Raw genomic sequence first — 20,004 nt, 5'->3', positions numbered from 1 at the left:
TTTTTGCTAAATGTAATGCATAGCAGGTGAAAAAAAAAAACACTTTTTTCATAAAAGTATCACTTTGAAGACCGATTTCTTTGTAAAGCGATGATGAGAATGAAGAAACACACCACAAAATCTATCACCCTGTTTCTCCTGTTTTCAAAAATACCCACATTGTGGCCCTAATGCATTGCCTGGACACAAGGCAGGGCCCAAAACGAAGGGAGCACCCGGAGACTTTCAGGACTCATATTTTGCTTGAAAATGTTTTAGGCCCCACTATATTTGGAGAGGTTTTGAACTACCAGAACTATAGAAACTCCCCATAAATGACCCCATTTAGAAAACTAGACCCCTTATGGTATTTATTAAGGGGTGTTGTAAGTATTTTGACCCCACAGTTTTTTGCTAAATGTAATACATAGCAGGTGGAAAAAAAAAATATTTCACTTTTTTCATAAAAGTGTCAGTTTGAAGACCGATTTCTTTGTAAAGCGAACATGAAAATGAAGAAACACACCCCAAAATCTATCACCCTGTTTCTCCTGTTTTCAAAAATACTCCCATTGTTGCCCCAATCTGCTTATTAGACGTGTGGCTGGGCCAAAAAGAGAGGGAGCACCCTTTGGCTTTCAGGGCACAATTCTAGGCCCCATATCATGCATTTAGAGGCATTGAGCTGCCTGAACAAAAAAAAACACACGCAGAAATGAACCCATTTTAAAAACTAAACCCCTAAAGGTATTCATCTAGTGGTGTAGTGGGCATGCGGACCCAAAATTTTTTAAAGGAGGAAATAATGTGTATTATTTCAGACACTATGGGTATATAATGTTTTCTTCAAATTCTTATTACGTTTCCAGATAAAATAGGGGAGACACGTGGTAGAAGGTTATTTTGTTAGAGATATGCCACATTAATAAATTTGTGCGGCATACAATAGAGAAGTGAAGCCGTGTATTCATAATGGATACATGTTGCTATAGACGTATTTGCCTGTACTTATGACTATGCCTTGCTGAAGAAGCCGTTGTCCCGCATCTGTGCCATTATGATGTCATTGTGGACAGAATTCTGTCCTAATATAAAATCAGTCAGAGAGGAAAAAATAAACTGTACTGGAGTGATGGGCAATATCTTCAAACAAATGGAGGAAAATGTATCCAACTATGTTGCAAACTCGAGTCTGTTCACTAGAAAGAAGAACACCTGCAGGGCTGCCATGACAAGGTTTTGTTTTTTCAGTGACTGGTTGTACAACGTCTCTTTGGCTCCATCAATCCTTATGAGGGACGAATGTGCCAAGTGACGCGGTACACCATAACAGGCCCCTGCCCGGCAAGGTAGGAACTGCTATGTCCACAAAACAACCAATCAGATACAGAATATATAGAGGGGCAATGTCCAAAACCATCTATAGGAACAGTAAAGGATCACTAATCCCCAAAATGATGTCAGTATTTCCAGAAGAACTGTAACAAAGCCCATGGTGTATTGATAAGGAACAGCTCAATTATTAGAGATCCTCCAAAAAAAAAAAAATCATGCCCATATCACGGTACAGAATTAGGAATGTAACAGCTGTATGTGGCAGGACATAGTCATCAGAAAAAGGAAATACATCCTCAATTTATTCTTGTAATCATTGCTAAAATGCACGACTTCCACTAATTCAGGGGTGGCTTAGGCCGCAGGTGTTGGATTTATCTACTAATTAGAGATGAGCGAACCGGGACAACCGAACCCGGTTACGGTCCGAACATCCGGAAATGTTCGGTTCGCAGCGAATCCGAACTTCACCGGGTTCGGCTGAACCCGTTTTGAAGGAACCCGGTCAAAAATATTATACAAATCGGCAGCCACTTATCTCTATCAATCACTGATAGAGAAAAGAGGCTGCTGATTAAAAATAAAATAAAAAGCATTTCATACGTACCTGGTCGTTGTCTTGGTGACGAGTCCCTCTTCTTCCTCCAGTCCGACCTTCTTTTCTGATGCGGCAGCCTGTGATTGGCTGCAGAGGCCTCTGCAGCCTGTGATTGGCTACAGAGGCCTCTGCAGCCCGTGATTGGCTGCAGCGCTCACATGGGCTGTATCGTCATCCAGGAAGGTCGGGCCGGATGTCGAGAGGGACGCGTCACCAAGGCAACGGCCAGGAGACCGGACTGGAGGAAGCAGAAAGTTCTCGGTAAGTATGAACGTCTTTTTTTTTACAGGTTACTCTATATTGTGATTGGTAGTCACTGTCCAGGGTGCTGAAACAGTTACTGCCGATCAGTTAACTCTTTCAGCACCCTGGACAGTGACTATTTACTGACGTCGCCTTGCAACGCTGCCGTAATGACGGGTGCACACATGTAGCCATCCGTCATTACGGGTAATATATTTTATAATGGGAGCACGGCTCTGAAAAACGACCGGCTGCCCGTGGCCGGCCGTGCCCGGCCGTGCTCAACTCCTTAAATACTCTGTGCTGCCTTAAACTCTGTGGACAGGTCAGGACCCTGTTTCTTTTAAATGCTGCTGGGGAACCCGCTCGATCCACTATATAAGGCTGTGCTACAGTGCAGCATTTAAAAAAAACAGGATCCTGACATGTCCATAGAGTTTAAGGCAGCACAGAGTATTTCAGGAAATGAGCGTGCAGATTCAGTGCTGCAGTGAACTCTGCTCTTACCATTACGTAGCTCAGTTGTACCTCTCCTCCACTCCTGTCCTCAATAACACCTTCACATGATTGGCAAGTCACCACGTAATGGTAAGAGCAGAGTTCACAGCAGCACAGAGTATTTCAGGAGATGAGCGTGCGGATCTTGTGCGGGGTGGTGACTTGCCAATCATGTGAAGGTGTTATTGAGGACAGGAGTGGAGGAGAGGTAACAGACTGAGCTATGTAATGGTAAGAGCAGAGTTCACAGTAGCACAGAGTATTTCAGGAGATGAGCGTGCGGATCTTGTGCGGGGTGGTGACTTGCCAATCATGTGAAGGTGTTATTGAGGAAAGGAGTGGAGGAGAGGTAACAGACTGAGCTACGTAATGGTAAGAGCAGAGTTCACAGCAGCACAAAGTATTTCAGGAGATGAGCGTGCAGATTCAGTGCTGCTGTGAACTCTGCTCTTACCATTACGTAGCTCAGTTGTACCTCTCCTCCACTCCTGTCCTCAATAACACCTTCACATGATTGGCAAGTCACCACGTAATGGTAAGAGCAGAGTTCACAGCAGCACAGAGTATTTCAGGAGATGAGCGTGCGGATCTTGTGCGTGGTGGTGACTTGCCAATCATGTGAAGGTTTTATTGAGGACAGGAGTGGAGGAGAGGTACAACTGAGCTACGTAAAGGTAAGAGCAGAGTTCACAGCAGCACAAAATCTGCACGCTCCTCTCCTGAGATACTCTGTGCTGCTGTGAACTCTGCTCTTACCATTACGTAGCTCAGTCTGTTTGCATGTATTTGCATGTATCCCTAAAACATACATACATGCAAACATACATACATGCAAATATATATCCAAGAAAAAGAGACTGGAAGCAGCACTCAGCAAAAAAATGTGAATTTATTCACCCAACACAGCAACGTTTCACTTCCTCCATGGAAGCATTTTCAAGCTTGAAAATGCTTCCATGGAGGAAGTGAAACGTTGCTGTGTTGGGTGAATAAATTCACATTTTTTTGCTGAGTGCTGCTTCCAGTCTCTTTTTCTTGGATATATGCATGAGGAGCTCGTCACTCCTTGATATTTTGAAGCTAGCACCAACCGTTTCTGGCTATTGACACAGTGCTGCTCCTATGTTTGGATCTTCCATGCAAATATATACATGCAAATATACATACAAACATGCACATATATACATACATGCCAACATACATGCAAACATACATGCACATATATACATACATACATACATACATGACAACATACATACATGCAAACATACATGCAAACATACATACACACATACATACATGCAAACATACATACATGCAAACATACATACATACATACATACATACATGCCAATATATACATGCAAATATACATACAAACATGCACATATATACATACATGCCAACATACATGCAAACATACATGCACATACATACATACATACATACATGACAACATACATACATACATACATACATGACAACATACATACATACATGCAAACATACATACATGCAAACATACATACAAACATACATACATGCAAACATACATACATGCAAACATACATGCAAATATATACATGCAAATATACATACAAACATGCACATATATACATACATGCCAACATACATGCAAACATACATGCAAACATACATGCACATATATACATACATACATACATACATACATGACAACATACATACATACATACATACATACATGCCAACATACATACATGCCAACATACATACATGCCAACATACATACATGCCCAAAAAAATAAAAAATACGTTCATACTTACTTTCCTCCTGTCCGGCCTCCAGTGATGACGTTTCATCCATGTCGCCGCTGCAGCCTGTGATTGGCTGCAGAGGCGGTCATCCCTGGAGGCCGGCTTTCTGACGTCATCCTGACGTGCGTGACCGCCACTACAGCCTGTGATTGGCTGCAGCGGTGACATGGATGAAACGTCATAGCTGGAGGCCGGACAGGAGGAAAGTAAGTATGAACGTATTATTATTTATTTTTTATTACATTAAAATTGTATTTTCCGCGCGCCGAGCATGTACTGTCAAGGTTGCTGAAAGAGTTAGTGCAGCCCATTAACTCTATCAGCACCCTGGACAGTAGCATGCTCGGCGCACCCGAACTAGTTCGGTCCGAATCGAACTTTTTCGGGAAATTCGGCGAACTAGCCGAACCGAACTTTTGATAAGTTCGCGCATCTCTACTACTAATAAATGCAATGCCCACATTTATTTTTTATTTCAAGAACACTTGTGGGGTCCATGTTCTGAATAGACAGATGTGGGCTCCTGCACAATAAACTGTATTAATTTGTGAGTGATCAAGTCCAGGATTTAATTGTCCAAGATTTATATAATAGAAATGAATTTGTGAGTGATCAAGTCCTGGATTTAATTGTCCAAGAATTGTATAAAAAAAATCATAAAGGGGAAATTTAGTTTTAGGGTATGTTCACACGGCAGCATCCGTAACGGCCAAAATTACGGGGCTGTTTCCAGGAGAAAACAGCCCCGTCATTTCAGCCGTAACGGCATGTGCAGGCGCTTGAACGCCGCGTCCATTGCGGACGTAACTGGAGCTGGTTTTCCATGGAGTCCATGGAAAACGGCTCCATTTACGTCTGAAGAAGTGACATGACACTTCTTTGGCGCGGGCGTCTATTTACGCGCCGTCTTTTGACAGCGACGCGTAAATATACACCTCGTGTGAACAGACAAACGTCAGCCCATTGCTTTCAATGAGCAGATGTTTGTCAACGCTTTCAAGCCGTCATTTCGGGCGTAATTCGGGGGTTAAAACGCCCGAATTACGTCCGTAAATAGGACGTGTGAACATACCCTTACAGTCTGAAATAAATAAACTTTACTACCTCCCCATGACAATCCCTCCCTCCCTTGGAAAGCCCGGAAACTAAACAAAAAAATATGCATAAATGAAATTGACTCCCTAAAAAGAATCCCCCCACCCTTTTTGGTTTTCCCTAAATTACAGATAAAATTAATAATTAGAAACGGTGTGGTAGGTCTCAAAACAGGGGAAGTTGCACAGGCCTGGATTTGAAGGTGCACATGGGGCACTAAAACCGGGAATCGCTCCTCCTTCCATGTTTACTGCACACCCGGCACCTCTTTTGGGGGTATCTTTGGTTCACAGAGGCAGGGACGGGGTGAAGGAAGTGGCGCTCAGTGAGCCTTTTGACATCCTCTGACTCGAAGGATTCTCTAGGTGCGGGGGAGTCAAACAGGAGGTGCTCTATAATTTTCTCCTGATATTGGAGGAAACTGAGCGTTCCCTGGGTCTTGTAGAGCACATAGCTGTTGTAAGTAGCCATCTGGATGAGGTAGATCACTATCTTTTTATACCAGGCCCTAGTTTTGCGCTTGACCAGGTACGGTTGTAGGAGGTGGCGGTCCCTGCCCTCATAAATGAAAAAGCCACAGGTGTAGCCCGTTGTGCTTTCGCACACCTTATAGAGTTTAACTCCGTATCAGGCTCTTTTGGAGGGGATGTATTGGCGAAACGCTAGTTTTTGGCCTGGGGTGTATAAATTGAAAAATTAGTCACTTAGGAGGGAGATAAGGGGTCTCAGTTTGCTGAGGCGATCATAGGCTGGGTCACTTCTTGGGGGGATTTGTGTATTGTCAGAAAAATGCATGAAACGCATTATTGAATTGTAGTGCGTAAGTTTGTCTGCTGGACAATTAGTTCCAGGACCTGATCACCTATAAACAGTTGAAAAAAATTATAGGGACTAAAATTTGAGACATCTGCGTTGATACCTGGAGTCGCTGTAAATGGCAAAACTTGGGGGGAGAAAGCAATTGCAGGATCCCAAATTGCGGGAGGGACTGCAGTACTAGGCCCTGCTCCTGACGCTTCAATGGTGACCGCTGCCTCCACCACCATATGGCTGGGGGGTCCAGTGGCAGAAGCAGAACTTGTGTCGCTTTCTGAGCCAAGTTCTGCTTCTGACGCAGTGTCTGTATCACTGCCGGAACCGCTAGAGCACAGCATTGCGTACGCCTGCTCTGCAGAGAACATTCTGCGGCTTCTGCGATTCATGTTCACTACACTAATAATAACTAATAACTTTTTTTTTAGAAGACAAACAAAAAAAACAGGGGGGTGATTACGTGTAATCTGGGGTGATTACTAATAATCTGAGGTAATTACGGGCAATCTGGGGTAATTACGGGTAATCTGGGGTGATTACGGGTAATCTGGGGTAATTACGAGTAATCTGGGGTGATTACGGGTAATCTGGGGTAATTACGGGTAATCTGGGGGGTGATTACAGGTAATATAGGAACACTGGCAAATATGTGGTGTATTTCACAGTATAATACAGCACAAGATTTGTATAGTATTTCTCTCTCTCCTCTCACAGATCAACTACAGTGAGAGGAGGGAGGGAAAGAGCACAAATCCTGTGCTGTATTTTGAAAATATGGGACAATGGTCACTGTGATAGGTATATCACAGTGACCATCTGATCAGGGACCAATTATAACGGTCCCTGATCAGTTTCTATGTACAGGCAGAATAGCTGCCTTTCAATGTCAGCGCATGCGTGCGCCATTTTTTTTAAATTTTCCCGGCAGTTGGGGAGTGAGGGGGTGAAGGAGGGCACGATCGGGGGCCTAACACGTTAGTTTTTTTATCTCCTCTCACCAAACATTCATGGTGAGAGGAGATAAAAAGTTAGATCTACACCGCTGCATTCATTGTAACGGCGATCGCCGGTATTCGTTGAATAACGTCGATCGCTGGTTTGGGGACCGCAAACAACGGTCCCCAGACTGTGCTCCAAGCCCTCAGCTACCTCCGGTAGATGAGAGCAGGTAGCTATCCCTCTTCACGGTGCCGCAATTTTATTCTGATGCAGTGCCGTGAAAAGGCATATGCATTAGAATAAAGCCCGTTAGTGGCCGCCGTGAAAAGGCGTATTGGCGGTCACTAACGGGTTAAGGCCCAGTGTTTATTGTATGTTTATTGGCATGCTTTGCACTAGATTTATTATGTTTTAGACACGTTTTGCTCCTGTTTCTACAGTTTTAAAGAGTGTATAGAAAAAGGTGCAAGGCTTAACAAAAGAGGGCGTGGCTTAAATGCACCGAAGTGCACCAAAATTTTGCCACAAGATTTTGGTCTAACGTAATCCAACCAAGAAGTGGTGTAAAGGAGAGAAAAATGCCGAACATGTTTAGCAAGACGCATTAAATTTATTATACAGCATGTGTTACTGTGATAAATTTGGCGCATCCTTTAAATTTAAGACAGTAAGGGTATGTTCACACGCAGTGTTTTCAGGCGTAATTCTGGCCTTTTACGCCTCTAATTATGCCTGAAAAAACGTCCCTAATACGCCTACAAACATCTGCCCATTGCTTTCAATGGGAATTACGATGTTCTGTTCCCACCAGCCTTTATTTTACGCGTCGCTCTCAAAATACGGCGCGTAAAATGATGGCTCGTCAAAGCAAGTGCAGGACACTTCTTAGGACGTTTTTGAGGCGTTTTTCATTGACTCCATTGAAAAACAGCTCCAAAAAGGCCGTAAAAAACGCAGCGAAAAACGTGAGTTGTTAAAAAAACGTCTGAAACTCAGGAGCTGTTTTCGCCTTAAGGCAGCTCCGTATTTTCAGACGTATTTTGCATTTGCGTGTGAACATACCCTAATAATAAATCTTCCCAAGTGATGTTTTTTTCATTGTTCAACATATTTATTTAAAAAGGGGCCAGTATCAGATTTTATATAAATAAAGCTTACTCAGGGGCGTAGCTAGGGGGGGGGGGCAAGCGGGGCATGTGCCCCGGGCGCAGTTCAGAGGGGGGCGCCAGCGCCCCCTCCTCTTGCACTATAATTGTACCTGTGTCGCAAGGACACAGGTACAATTAGAAGCAATGAATGACCGGGCACGTTCCGTGCCCGGCCATTCAGCGCCTTTCCACTAATGAAGCGACTGGTACCTTTTGTACCAGTGACGCTTCTGTCGATGAAAGGCGCTGACTGACTGACAGGGAAAGTCATCCTGCCCAGCCAATCAGCACCTTTCATAGACGCTGTGTTCAACCCCCTGGAGACCTGCGCAGAAGAGAGCAGGTCTCCATGGCTGCCGGACGGCGTGGGAGCGGGAATAAGGTGAGTTTGAAATTATTATTATTATTTTTTTTAAATTGTAATAGAAGTGTGGCTGTATCTGCGGGGGGGACTTTGTCTACACGGGGGACTTTATCTACGGGGGGTGTCTATCTACAGGGGGACTATATCTACAGTGCTGGGCTATATACAGAGGGACTATATCTACAGGGCTGGGCTATATACAGGGGGACTATATCTGCTGGGCTATATACAGGGGGACTATATCTACAGGGGGGCTATATACAGGGGGACTATATCTACAGGGGGGCTATATACAGGGGAACTATATCTACAGGACTGGGCTATATACAGGGGGACTATATCTGCTGGGCTATATACAGGGGGACTATATCTACAGGGGGACTATATCTACAGGGGGACTATATCTACAGGGGGGCTATATACTGGAGTGGGCTGTCTATAGAGCACCATATACAGGGGTGGGCTATATAGTATATAGCCCCCTGTAGATATAGCCCACCCCTGTATATGGTGCTCCATAGATAGCCCATCCCAGTATATAGCCTCCCCTGTAGATATAGTCGCCCTGTATATAGCCCAGCCCTGTAGATATAGCCCCCCGTAGATATATTCCCCCTGTAGATATAGCTCCCCTGTGTATAGCCCACCCCTGTATATAGCCCCCCTCTGTAGATATAGCCCACCCCTGTAGATATAGCCCCCCTGTGTATATCCGAGCCCTGTGTATAGCCCAACCCTGTAGATATAGCCCAGCCCTGTAGATATGGTCCCCCTGTAGATATGGTCCCCCTGTAGATATGGTCCCTCTGTAGATATGGTCCCCCTGTAGATAGCCCATCCCTGTAGATAGCCCACCCCTGTAGATAGCCCACCCCTGTAGATAGCCCACCCCTGTAGATATGGTCCCCCTGTAGATATGGTCCCCCTGCAGATATGGTCCCCCTGTAGATATGGTCCCCCTGTAGATATGGTCCCTCTGTAGATATGGTCCCCCTGTAGATATGGTCCCCCTGTAGATAGCCCACCCCTGTATATAGTCCCCCTGTAGATATAGCCCACCCCTGTATATAGTATCCCACAAATAGCTCCCCCTATAGTGCTCCACAGAAAGCCCACCCCTGTATATAGCCGCCTTGTACATATAGTCCACCCCTGTATATAGTGCTCCACAGATAGCCCACTCTTGTATATAGTATATACAGGGGTGGGCTATCTGTGGAGCACTATATACAGGGGTGGACTATCTAGTGGAGCACTATATACAGGGGTGGACTATATGTACAAGGGGGGGCTATATACAGGGGTGGGCTATCTGTGAAACACTATATACAGGGGTGGACTATTTGTGGAGCACTATATACAGGGGTGGGCTATATCTACAGGGGGCTACATACATGGTTGGGCTATCTGTAGAGCTCTATATACAGGGGTGGGCTATATCTACAGGGGGGCTACATACATGGTTGGGCTATCTGTAGAGCTCTATATACAGGGGTGGGCTATATCTACAGGGGGCTATATACAGGGGTGGGCTATCTGTAGAGCACTATAGGGGGAGTTATTTGTGAAACACTATATACAGGGGTGGTCTATATGGGGGCACTATCTACAGGGGGCTCTATGGCAGGCACTATCTACAGGGGGCTCTATGGCAGGCACTATCTAAAGGGGGCACAATGTGTGTGTGTGTGGGACACGGTGTATGGTGCTATTATAATTAGAGGTGCAGTGTATGGCGCTATTATATTTAGGGGCATAGTGTGTGGTATAATGATAACTTTATATTTATTTATAGGTGCAGAAATGTTGGAAAAGTGAGAAGCTGAAGACATGTGAGCGGCAAACTGCAGAAATGGACCGGGAGAAGTTATCATAGAGGTCTGGACCAAATGGAGAAAAAGAACTAGAATCTGAGATGTCACCGGTGAGTCACTTAATGTAAATGTTCACTCTGCCTCTAATCAGTAATGTAGTCACTGTGTGATCTGCAGCGAGATGATGGGTGGTAGGATTATGATAGGATTTATTTTTTGTGAAACGGCATCTCCCAGCATATCCTTACCATTGTTCGGGCTATGCTGGGAGCTGTAGTTTTACGCCATACAAACCTATACGGCAGGGGTTGCACTAAATTGAGCTGTATTTGTTCTGGGGCTGTATATATGTACCGAGCTTGGTTCTTGTGCTGTGTATAGAACCATATTGCTTGTGAAATGTACAAATAATTTTATGCTCACGTTACATAAAAAGAAATGACACGTCGATTGGTAGAGAAAACAAACACGGCGAGGGGGAAGGAGATGTCGGGAAAGAGGTTGGGGGGGGGGGGGCGCCAAACTGAATCTTTGCCCCGGGTGCTGGAGAACCTAGCTACGCCTCTGGCTTACTATTTTTATAATTACATTTCTGAAACATTTTAATATGCATCAGGGCAGATTTATTATTAATGTCTTAAACTTAGACTGTTTAAAACTATATAGGCAGAAGATGCGTCAAATTTCACTTCACAATGGGGCAGGCTGTATGATAAATTGGGCGCATCTTGCTAGACATGTTAGACACTTTTCTCTTCCTTATGCCCCTCTTGTTTGTCTTACTTTATGCCAATATTTTTCCCCAAAACTTTGGTGCACTTTGATACATTTTAAGTCATGCCCCTTAATGCTAAGCCACTCCCTCTTTTCTAGACATTTTCAAAGCTATCTAGTTAAACACAAAAAAGTGTCTGAAACATATGATAAATCTGGCTCAAGGTATGTACGCCAGTTTTTTGGCGGAAATTTAATTATAATACTAGCGCATTTAGTTTAGCAAATCTCCCCCTTTGTGTTTCAATTTCTCATAATTTTCAAGATCTCTTCTTGCTAGCACTAAATGGAAGCATTTTTGTTTAGCTACAGAAGAAGAAACAGACTCACAGTCTTATGCTAAATTTTGGCACTACTTGTCAAATTAAATCTTCTGTTGATTTTCTAAGTGAACAGAAGTTGACATGACATTACTTTGGTGTTTATTAGACATGAGAGAATTTTCCAAAATCCACTCGGTTCTGATTCTATAAATTTTTAAATAAATCAATAAATTTGTCACGAATCGATAGTGCCTCGATTGTACTGAAAACTCGTGTCTGTCTCTGATGTCTTCTAGGACTGTATCCAAGTTAAATCCAACCCCTTTCAAGCTCTTTTCCGCCAAGCCAGCCTAGTTTACATCGCGTTAAATGGCCTACGTTTAATGTATACGCTGGCAAAACTTCCGATGTACAGTATGTGTTAATTTCTAAACTTCCCTCTAGGTCCACTACAGACTTTTTGCCGGGTTTAAGCACAGTACAACTAATTCCCCACTGTGTTCCAGTTCCAGGCTGACTATTTCCTTTGCCCCTGCAGCAGGGTTGCCAGCCTGATTCTTTCTTTTTTCAAGATAATTTACACAAAGATCACAGACAGCCAACAATTTTATTGACAAATTGGAAAACCATAAGGGTATGTTCACACGGCAGCCTCCATTACGGATGAAATTACGGAGCTGTTTTCAGGAGAAAACAGCTCTGGCATTTCAGACGTAATGGCACGTGCAGGCGTTTTTCGCTGCGTCCATTACGGACGTAATTGAAGCTGTTTTTCTATGGTGTCAATGGAAAAAGGCTCCAATTACGTCCCAAGAAGTGACAGGCACTTCTTTGACGTGGGCGTCTTTTTTACGCACCGTCTTTTGACAGCGGCGCGTAAAAAAATTGACCGTCGGCACAGAACATCGTACAGCCCATTCAAATGAATGGGCAGATGTTTGCCGGCGCATTGGAGCCGTATTTTCGGACGTAATTCGAGGTTAAAACGCCCGAATTATGTCCGTAAATAGGGCGTGTGAACATACCCTATTTGTTAATTACAATCCCAAAAATTAGTACAAGCTCCACCAACTTGAAAATATTCACGGACTCATCATGTTTATTTAAGGACACTTGAACGGACACTGTATGACATGACATTATTGCCTGTGCATATAAAGGCATTGTCACTGGATTGCCCTGGGGCCCTTTGTTAGGCCCTGGGCTAACAGTATAAAACCCTCATCCCCTGTGAACAGAATGCCTGAGACTTGACAAAGAAAGTCTCCTCCATTTGTCAGCACTGCACAGTGTTGCCCTACTGCTGGTGATCATATAGGCACAGCCGCAGTGCCCGAGTGATCACCATGGCGTACATGTAGTGATTCAACTAACTCCCACTGGTGACTTACATGTACAGTACATGTATTTTGTGTAAAGGGGTTAACAAAGATAGTCAATGTGAGGTTTTAAGCACACATTTTGATAAAACTGTGTGATCCTACCGGACAATATATGGCCACCAACAATAGCATTATACCCAACATGGCAGGTGGGTTCACGCAATTCAATAAATATGTGCTCTAAGAATCTCACATGTATTGTAATGCAATTTGAAATTATTTCAATATTAAATGTTTGTACATATCTTAACGCTTGCAGGGACATTCATCCTGGCCTTATTCACACAAGTGTGTGCAATTAGTGTCCTCAAAAAATGGACCGTTTTTTTTCATTCATATAAATGTCCGTGTTGCGTTCGTATGCGTTTTGTGTTCCGTTTTTCTTGCAGACAAGAAAAAGTATGTCTAGTTTTGTCAATTTTGTCACAATTTTGTCCCAACCCACTGAAAACACCGACAGGAAGGTCACATGATCACTAAGACGCCATTTTCTTTTGCTTTTACAGAATAGAGAGCTTTTTTTTCTGCATCGCTTAGCAAATAATCCATGAAAAACGGACAGTACACGGATGTTTTATTTTACACACCCATAGACTTCAATGGGCAAGTCTGGTCTGCAATAATGGTCCAGTATAGGGCATGCTGTTAGTTTCTCGCAACAGACACATGCTCCGTTGAAATAAAACGGTTGTGCGAATAGCCCTTTGACTTGCATGGGTCAGTGTTACTAAAGTTGACAGTGCACACACGAGAAATATGTTAAGAGGATTTTACACTGGGCAATTATCGGGCAGGCAAGCATTCATAGAACGCTCGTTGCCGATAATTTCCCTGTGTAAAAAGGGCAGCGATCAGCAGATGAACAAGCAAACGCTCCATCATCTGCTGGGCGTATCATTTTAAAAAAGTTAAAGATTATCGTTGTCTGCAGCACATCTCCCTGTGTAAACAAAGAGACACGCTGCCGACATGATAATAATGTATGAGGACGAGAGATCTGAGTAACGACCTCTCATCCCTATCCAAAGCTCCGTGTGACAGGAGCAAGCACCGATTAACGATGTCTTGTTGATCAGCGCTCGCTGCACCGGCCGCTTATTAGCCAGTGTGAAAGTGTGAATAAGGCCTTTGTTAGGAGGTGCTGACTAAGTTTGTTTAGCTGATTAACTTTTTTCAATCATATTATTTATTCAATTCCGTTGGAGGTTGTCTCTGAATGTATTTTGCATTTCTTGCAGCTGCTAATAAGTACATAAGGGACATAAAATAGAAGGATCATAATGAAAATACATAGAACTGGATAAAAACAGATAAGATATAAATACAATATAATTTAAAGGTAATATAAATAAAACATACAACAGTACTATTGTTAACTTTATTTAGAAAATTCTGCTACAATGATTCAAAAAGCTTTTTAATAAAGTGCAACATCCAGATAATTAACTGAAATAAAAAAAATGCAAAACTAGTTTTATATTGTTGCCCAGTAGTATCAGTTCATTATTGTAAATAAAAAGTAACTACATCAAACGGTAATAATATGCTGTAGCCACTAGAGGGCAAAATGGTACAATGAAAGACAAAAGTATTAGTTCTTCTCTTCAGAGCTGATGTTAAACAAGGTTAATGACAATTCATCATCCAGTAAAACCAAACATAAAATAGCAAGAAAAATCTGCCCATGGAAAAAGTGTAATTCTTAGGAAGAATCACAATGGCTTAACATGGAACAAAATGAAAATGATCCCTTAATTTTAGGAAAAGCTATTGCATTAGCAATTTGATTTGAAATGTGTTGTGGACCAAAGATAAGGGGATTTTACTAGAAATTAAAATTACATTGTTTTGGTCATTGTGCGTGTGTGCGTGTGTGCGTGTGTGCGTGTGTGCGTGTGTGCGTGTGTGTGCGTGTGCGTGTGTGTGTGTGTGTGTTTATATCTTGTTTTATTGTAATGATGTAACAATAGTGTTCGTGTGTTTATTTACAGTATAATGAATGCGTTCTAATCTGATGATGTCACAATACTATGTGTATTTACAGGCTATGTTGTTGTGATGATGGCATAATAGTATAAAATTGATTAGCAATTCTATAGACTTTACATGAAACAAGAACCACCACACTAACTAGAGTATTCAGCCAGTTTATTTGTAGAATCAAAATAAAAGCCACGAGGATCAGCAATATTGGCCTGATAATACACCTCACCAGTTTAAAAGTTCTTCTTCGGAGCACTACCCTTTTCTGTCTACTATACTCTTCTCCAGCTGTATTTCACCATATTTTTTGTATGTGCCATTAATATATTTATATAAGTTAATCATGTCCCCCCTTAGTCGTCTTTTTTAAAGGCTAAATAGGTTTAGTTCTTTTAATCTTTCCTCATAACGTAGATTCTCCATGCCCCTTATTAGCTTTGTTGCTCTTCTTTGTATTTTTTCCAACTCCAGGGCATCCTTTCTATGAACTGGAGCCCAGAACTGAACTGCATATTCTAGATGAGGCCTCACTAATGCTTTGTAAAGTGGCAATATTACATCCCTGTCCCGCGAGTCTATGCCTCTTTTAATACACGACAATATCTTGCTGGCCTTTGAAGCAGCTGATTGACATTGCATGCAGTTATTTAGTTTATGATTTACAAGTACACCCAGATCCTTCTCAACAAGTGACTCCCCCAGTGTAGCTCCCCCTAGGACATATGATGCATGCAGGTTGTTGGTACCCAGATGCATAACTTTACATTTATCTACATTAAACTTAATTTGCCAACTGGATGCCCAAACACTGAGTTTGTTTAAATCTGCTTGCAATTCACGAACATCTTCCATAGACTGAACTATATTGCATAGCTTGGTGTCATCTGCAAAAATATAAATAGTGCTATTAATCCCATCCTCTATATCATTAATAAATAAGTTGAATAATAGTGGTCCCAGCACTGAACCCTGGGGTATACCACTTATAACCGGGGACCATTCAGAGTAGGAATCATTGACCACAACTCTCTGGATACGGTCCTTGAGCCAATTCTCAATCCAATTACATATACTTTCTAAACCTATAGTCCTTCATTTACCCATTAGACGTCTATGAGGGACAGTGTCAAATGCCTTTGCAAAGTCCAAAAACACTATATCCACAGCGGCCCCTCTGTCTAGGCTTCTGCTCACCTCTTCATAAAAACATATCAGGTTAGTTTGACAACTTCTGTCCTTAGTAAAACCGTGCTGGCTGTCAGTTATGATACTATTTTTTGTCACATAATTCTGTATACTGGTCTATAATTACCCGGGGAACACCTAGAGCCATTTTTGAAAATAGGCACCACATTTGCCCTGCGCCAGTCCCTTGGCACTATACCAGTCACTAAAGTTCTCTGAATATTATGAAAAGGGGGACAGAAATAACTGAACTAAGCTCTTTAACCCCTTAATGACCATACCGAAGAAAAGAAATAGAGCATAACGTCTGAGTATACAAAGATATATCAATTTTATTTGTAGAAAATAACATACAATTAAAAACACATCATAAGAAGACTCTAGTACTAATACCGTGGTACATCATACAGCACAGGACAATATTACGTAACAAAATGGTACATAGGGCAAAACCATATATGTTACCCACACAGTTAAATATGTAATGTATCTCATCCAAGTGGATTAAATACTGATAATCCACAGTGTCCTCTCGGTTATATAAATACAGTGGATTTTACCAGGTCACAAGGGAGTCACATAGGGAGAATCAGTAAATAAACGGTGAGCAGTTATAGTAATGCAGTCTTACCCATTTAAAACGAGAGTATCAACATACGTCCGTGCTGAACGGTCCACAGAAAACCCCAACGCGCGTTTCGCTGTTTTTGGTCGCTTCCTCAGGGGGTACCCACAATCCAAACCACTGCTTCACGGCCATAGAGCAGTGGCGCGGGTTTGCCATGCCGGCCACCACGCCCCAATTGCAGGCAACATACCATCCAGCCACCCAGATGGCCCGGCCGCACCCCTATATGCGCCCTATGGCTCCCCACTTCCCTGCCCCAACGTATCACGGACAACATCAGCACCACTATGCTGGCGAGGAACAACCTCCGCAGCTCCAGGTCCAGCATAGTGGTGCTGAAATGCCCGCGTATTCCTCCCCGGGCCACCACTACCAACACCTGTGAGGGTGTTGGTGTCGTGATAGTTGGGCGGCCGATTTGTTTTATTAAGGGATGGCAACTCGTCCTCTAATATTGGTTACACCATGTTGGTGTTCTTTTGTTGATACTATGTGTTTGTTTATTTTACTGGCCACACCATGTTTCCGTAGTTTGATATACGAACACATAAAGAACATGGATGTTGATTGTTTCGATTGCGTGTTGTTTTTATTTCACACCCCTCAACACAATCTTTGCCCCACATTTCTTTGGTCTATACCCTCACACACTTCTGGCCTTTGGCCCCAATGCATGCACATGTGTTATGAGGTTTTAGTTCATCTCTCGGGGTTTGACATTGTTTGCAAGAGATGAGAACGTTTGGGTGCAGTCATGGGCCCCGAAGCACACTAAGTACACTTGGACTTGCCTAACTTTTGGCCGCCCATCATTCTATCTCCAGAAAGCATGTAGCCAAATGTCAAATGTCCTGCTCAAACCCCGACAGATGTAAGCTCGCAACCCGCGTCAAGGGTCCTCATGTTTTGCGAGTCCCTAACCCAACACGAACCCAAAAAACTTCAAAAAACCCTGGCCACATGTGACGTGTGTAGTGAAGCCTCCAAACAACAGACAAGCCTTCAAAGGTCATCACGCCCCCACGGTGCAGCTCCTGATGGGCACTCGAAATATGCCGCAAAAGTATCCCGCACTCGAAGGCCGGATGAGAGAGATCGGCCGAGAGGAATAACCGGGCTGCTGCCTGCATGTGTTAGGATATATTCTGCATCAAAGGTAGCATCATTAATGCAGCAGAAGTTATGCAGAACGACACACGCTTGTATAACACGTGTGACATTCTGCATGGACCATTGCATTGTCGTCAGAAAGACACGCCACCTGTTCGACATAATGCCAAAGGAACATTCCACACATCGACGAGCTCGGCCTAGGCGGAGATTGAACATGCGCCGACGGTCATCCAAACCCCTTCTCGCAAAAGGACACATGACTTGCCTTGTCAGGGGAAAACCCCTCATCCGCCACGATGACATACGGGATTGGGGGTCCGCTGGAGCCAGGGAGGATGGAAGGTTCCGGCACCGCCAATCGATTATTCACGAGTCGCTTCCCCATTCTTGATAAACGGAATATGCGGGCATCTGCCGAGCTTCCATACGAGCCGATGTCAACAATAGTGAAACAATAATTAGTGTCCGCCAGGGCCAACAATACCATGGAAAAAAACTGCTTGTAGTTATAGTTTTACGAGCCACTGCGTGGGGGCTTTCTCACACGAATGTGTTTGCCGTCTAGGGCACCAATGCAATTTGGAAATTCACTTGCTCTAAGAAATCCCTCTGAAATTCTTAGCCACTGTTCTGTCGTGGGCTGAGGCATGACCGTGGTCTTTAACCTCTGCCACAACACGACACAGGTGGATGTGACAATGAACTAAATGGTGGTCACTCCCAAAAGAAATTCAAAATGTAACGAATGATAACTATTGCCTGTGGCCAGAAATCTATAAATCAAAGAGATAGAAGAAGAAAGCCACAACACATGTTAGGGGGGGCTGGTAAAACAGACAGCGTCATTGACTAAGTAATAGCAACTGCTCACATACCTCAAGGTCACAAGCAGACGTTCCTCTGGCGAAATGCAGCGTCTCATGTTGGTATTCTTGTAGGTGAGACCAGAGCGAATCTGCTCAAGCAGAAGGTCAAATGTGCCCACAGACATGCGGCAGAAGGCTCTAAATTTTTCAGGATGCCGTCGTAAGTCCTCATACAGGCTATGGAAATGGCCTTTCGTCGTACGTTGGGCCACAAGTGGATGAACCCAAATGCGACATCTTACAGGCGTCTGGTGCTGCAGCATGGGTCGACGCTCCCCAAAACGACGTGATATCATCCAGGCAAGAAGCACACGTGCCAGCGACTGAGAAGGTATAAGTGTGCGGTGCAAAGCCAATTCCAACTTCAATGGAGAAACACACACTGGGGTTTCAGCAGAGGCGGAAATTAAGCTGCTAAACCTGCTTCTCCCAGCAAGCAGAGGTTGGGCCAGCTGGCCTATTTGTAGGCTGGCCTCGCATTAATCCCCTCTGCGTTTTTTACGCGCGTTGCAAACGCTAGTCGTGCGCGCGTTTAAAACACAACAACGCTGCGTATACGCAGAGCAAACGTAATGCCAACGCGCGCAATACGCTGCATTTTATTCGCGAGCAAAACGCACACGCTCGTGTAAATGAGGCCTAACTTTTATGAACTTTTTTTGGAGGGGGAATAGAAAAAAAACAGAAATTTCGCCACTCTTTTTCGCGTCCTAAATCTACGCCGTTTACCGTGTCATATAAATAACACAATAACTTTATTCAGCGGGTTGTTACGATTACAATGATACCAAATTTGTATAGTTTTTGTATGTTTTACTACATTTACCCAGTAAAAACGCTTTTTTTTCAAAATTATTTGTTTTTGTGTCTCCATATTTGAAGAGACATTACTTTTTTATTGTTCCGCCGATGCAGTTGTATGAGGGCTTTTTTTTGCGGGAAGACTTGTAGTTTTTATCGGTACCAGTTTGGAGTAGATGCGACTTTTTGATCACTTTTATCACATTTTTTTAAAGTCAGGATTCACAGAAAACAAGCAATTTTTCCATAGTTTTTTATGAATTTTTTTACGGCGTTCACCGTGCAGGTTAAATAATGTAATAGATTTATAGTCGGGGTCGTTACGGACGTGGCGATACCAAATATGTGTAATTTTTTTTACTTTATTTTGTTTTTTTAATAGTACA

Source organism: Rhinoderma darwinii, chromosome 1, assembly GCF_050947455.1.
Source record: "Rhinoderma darwinii isolate aRhiDar2 chromosome 1, aRhiDar2.hap1, whole genome shotgun sequence".
Taxonomy (NCBI): Eukaryota; Metazoa; Chordata; class Amphibia; order Anura; family Rhinodermatidae; genus Rhinoderma; species Rhinoderma darwinii.
The sequence above is the reverse complement of the archived record's forward strand: the minus strand, read 5'-3'. Positions refer to the sequence as shown.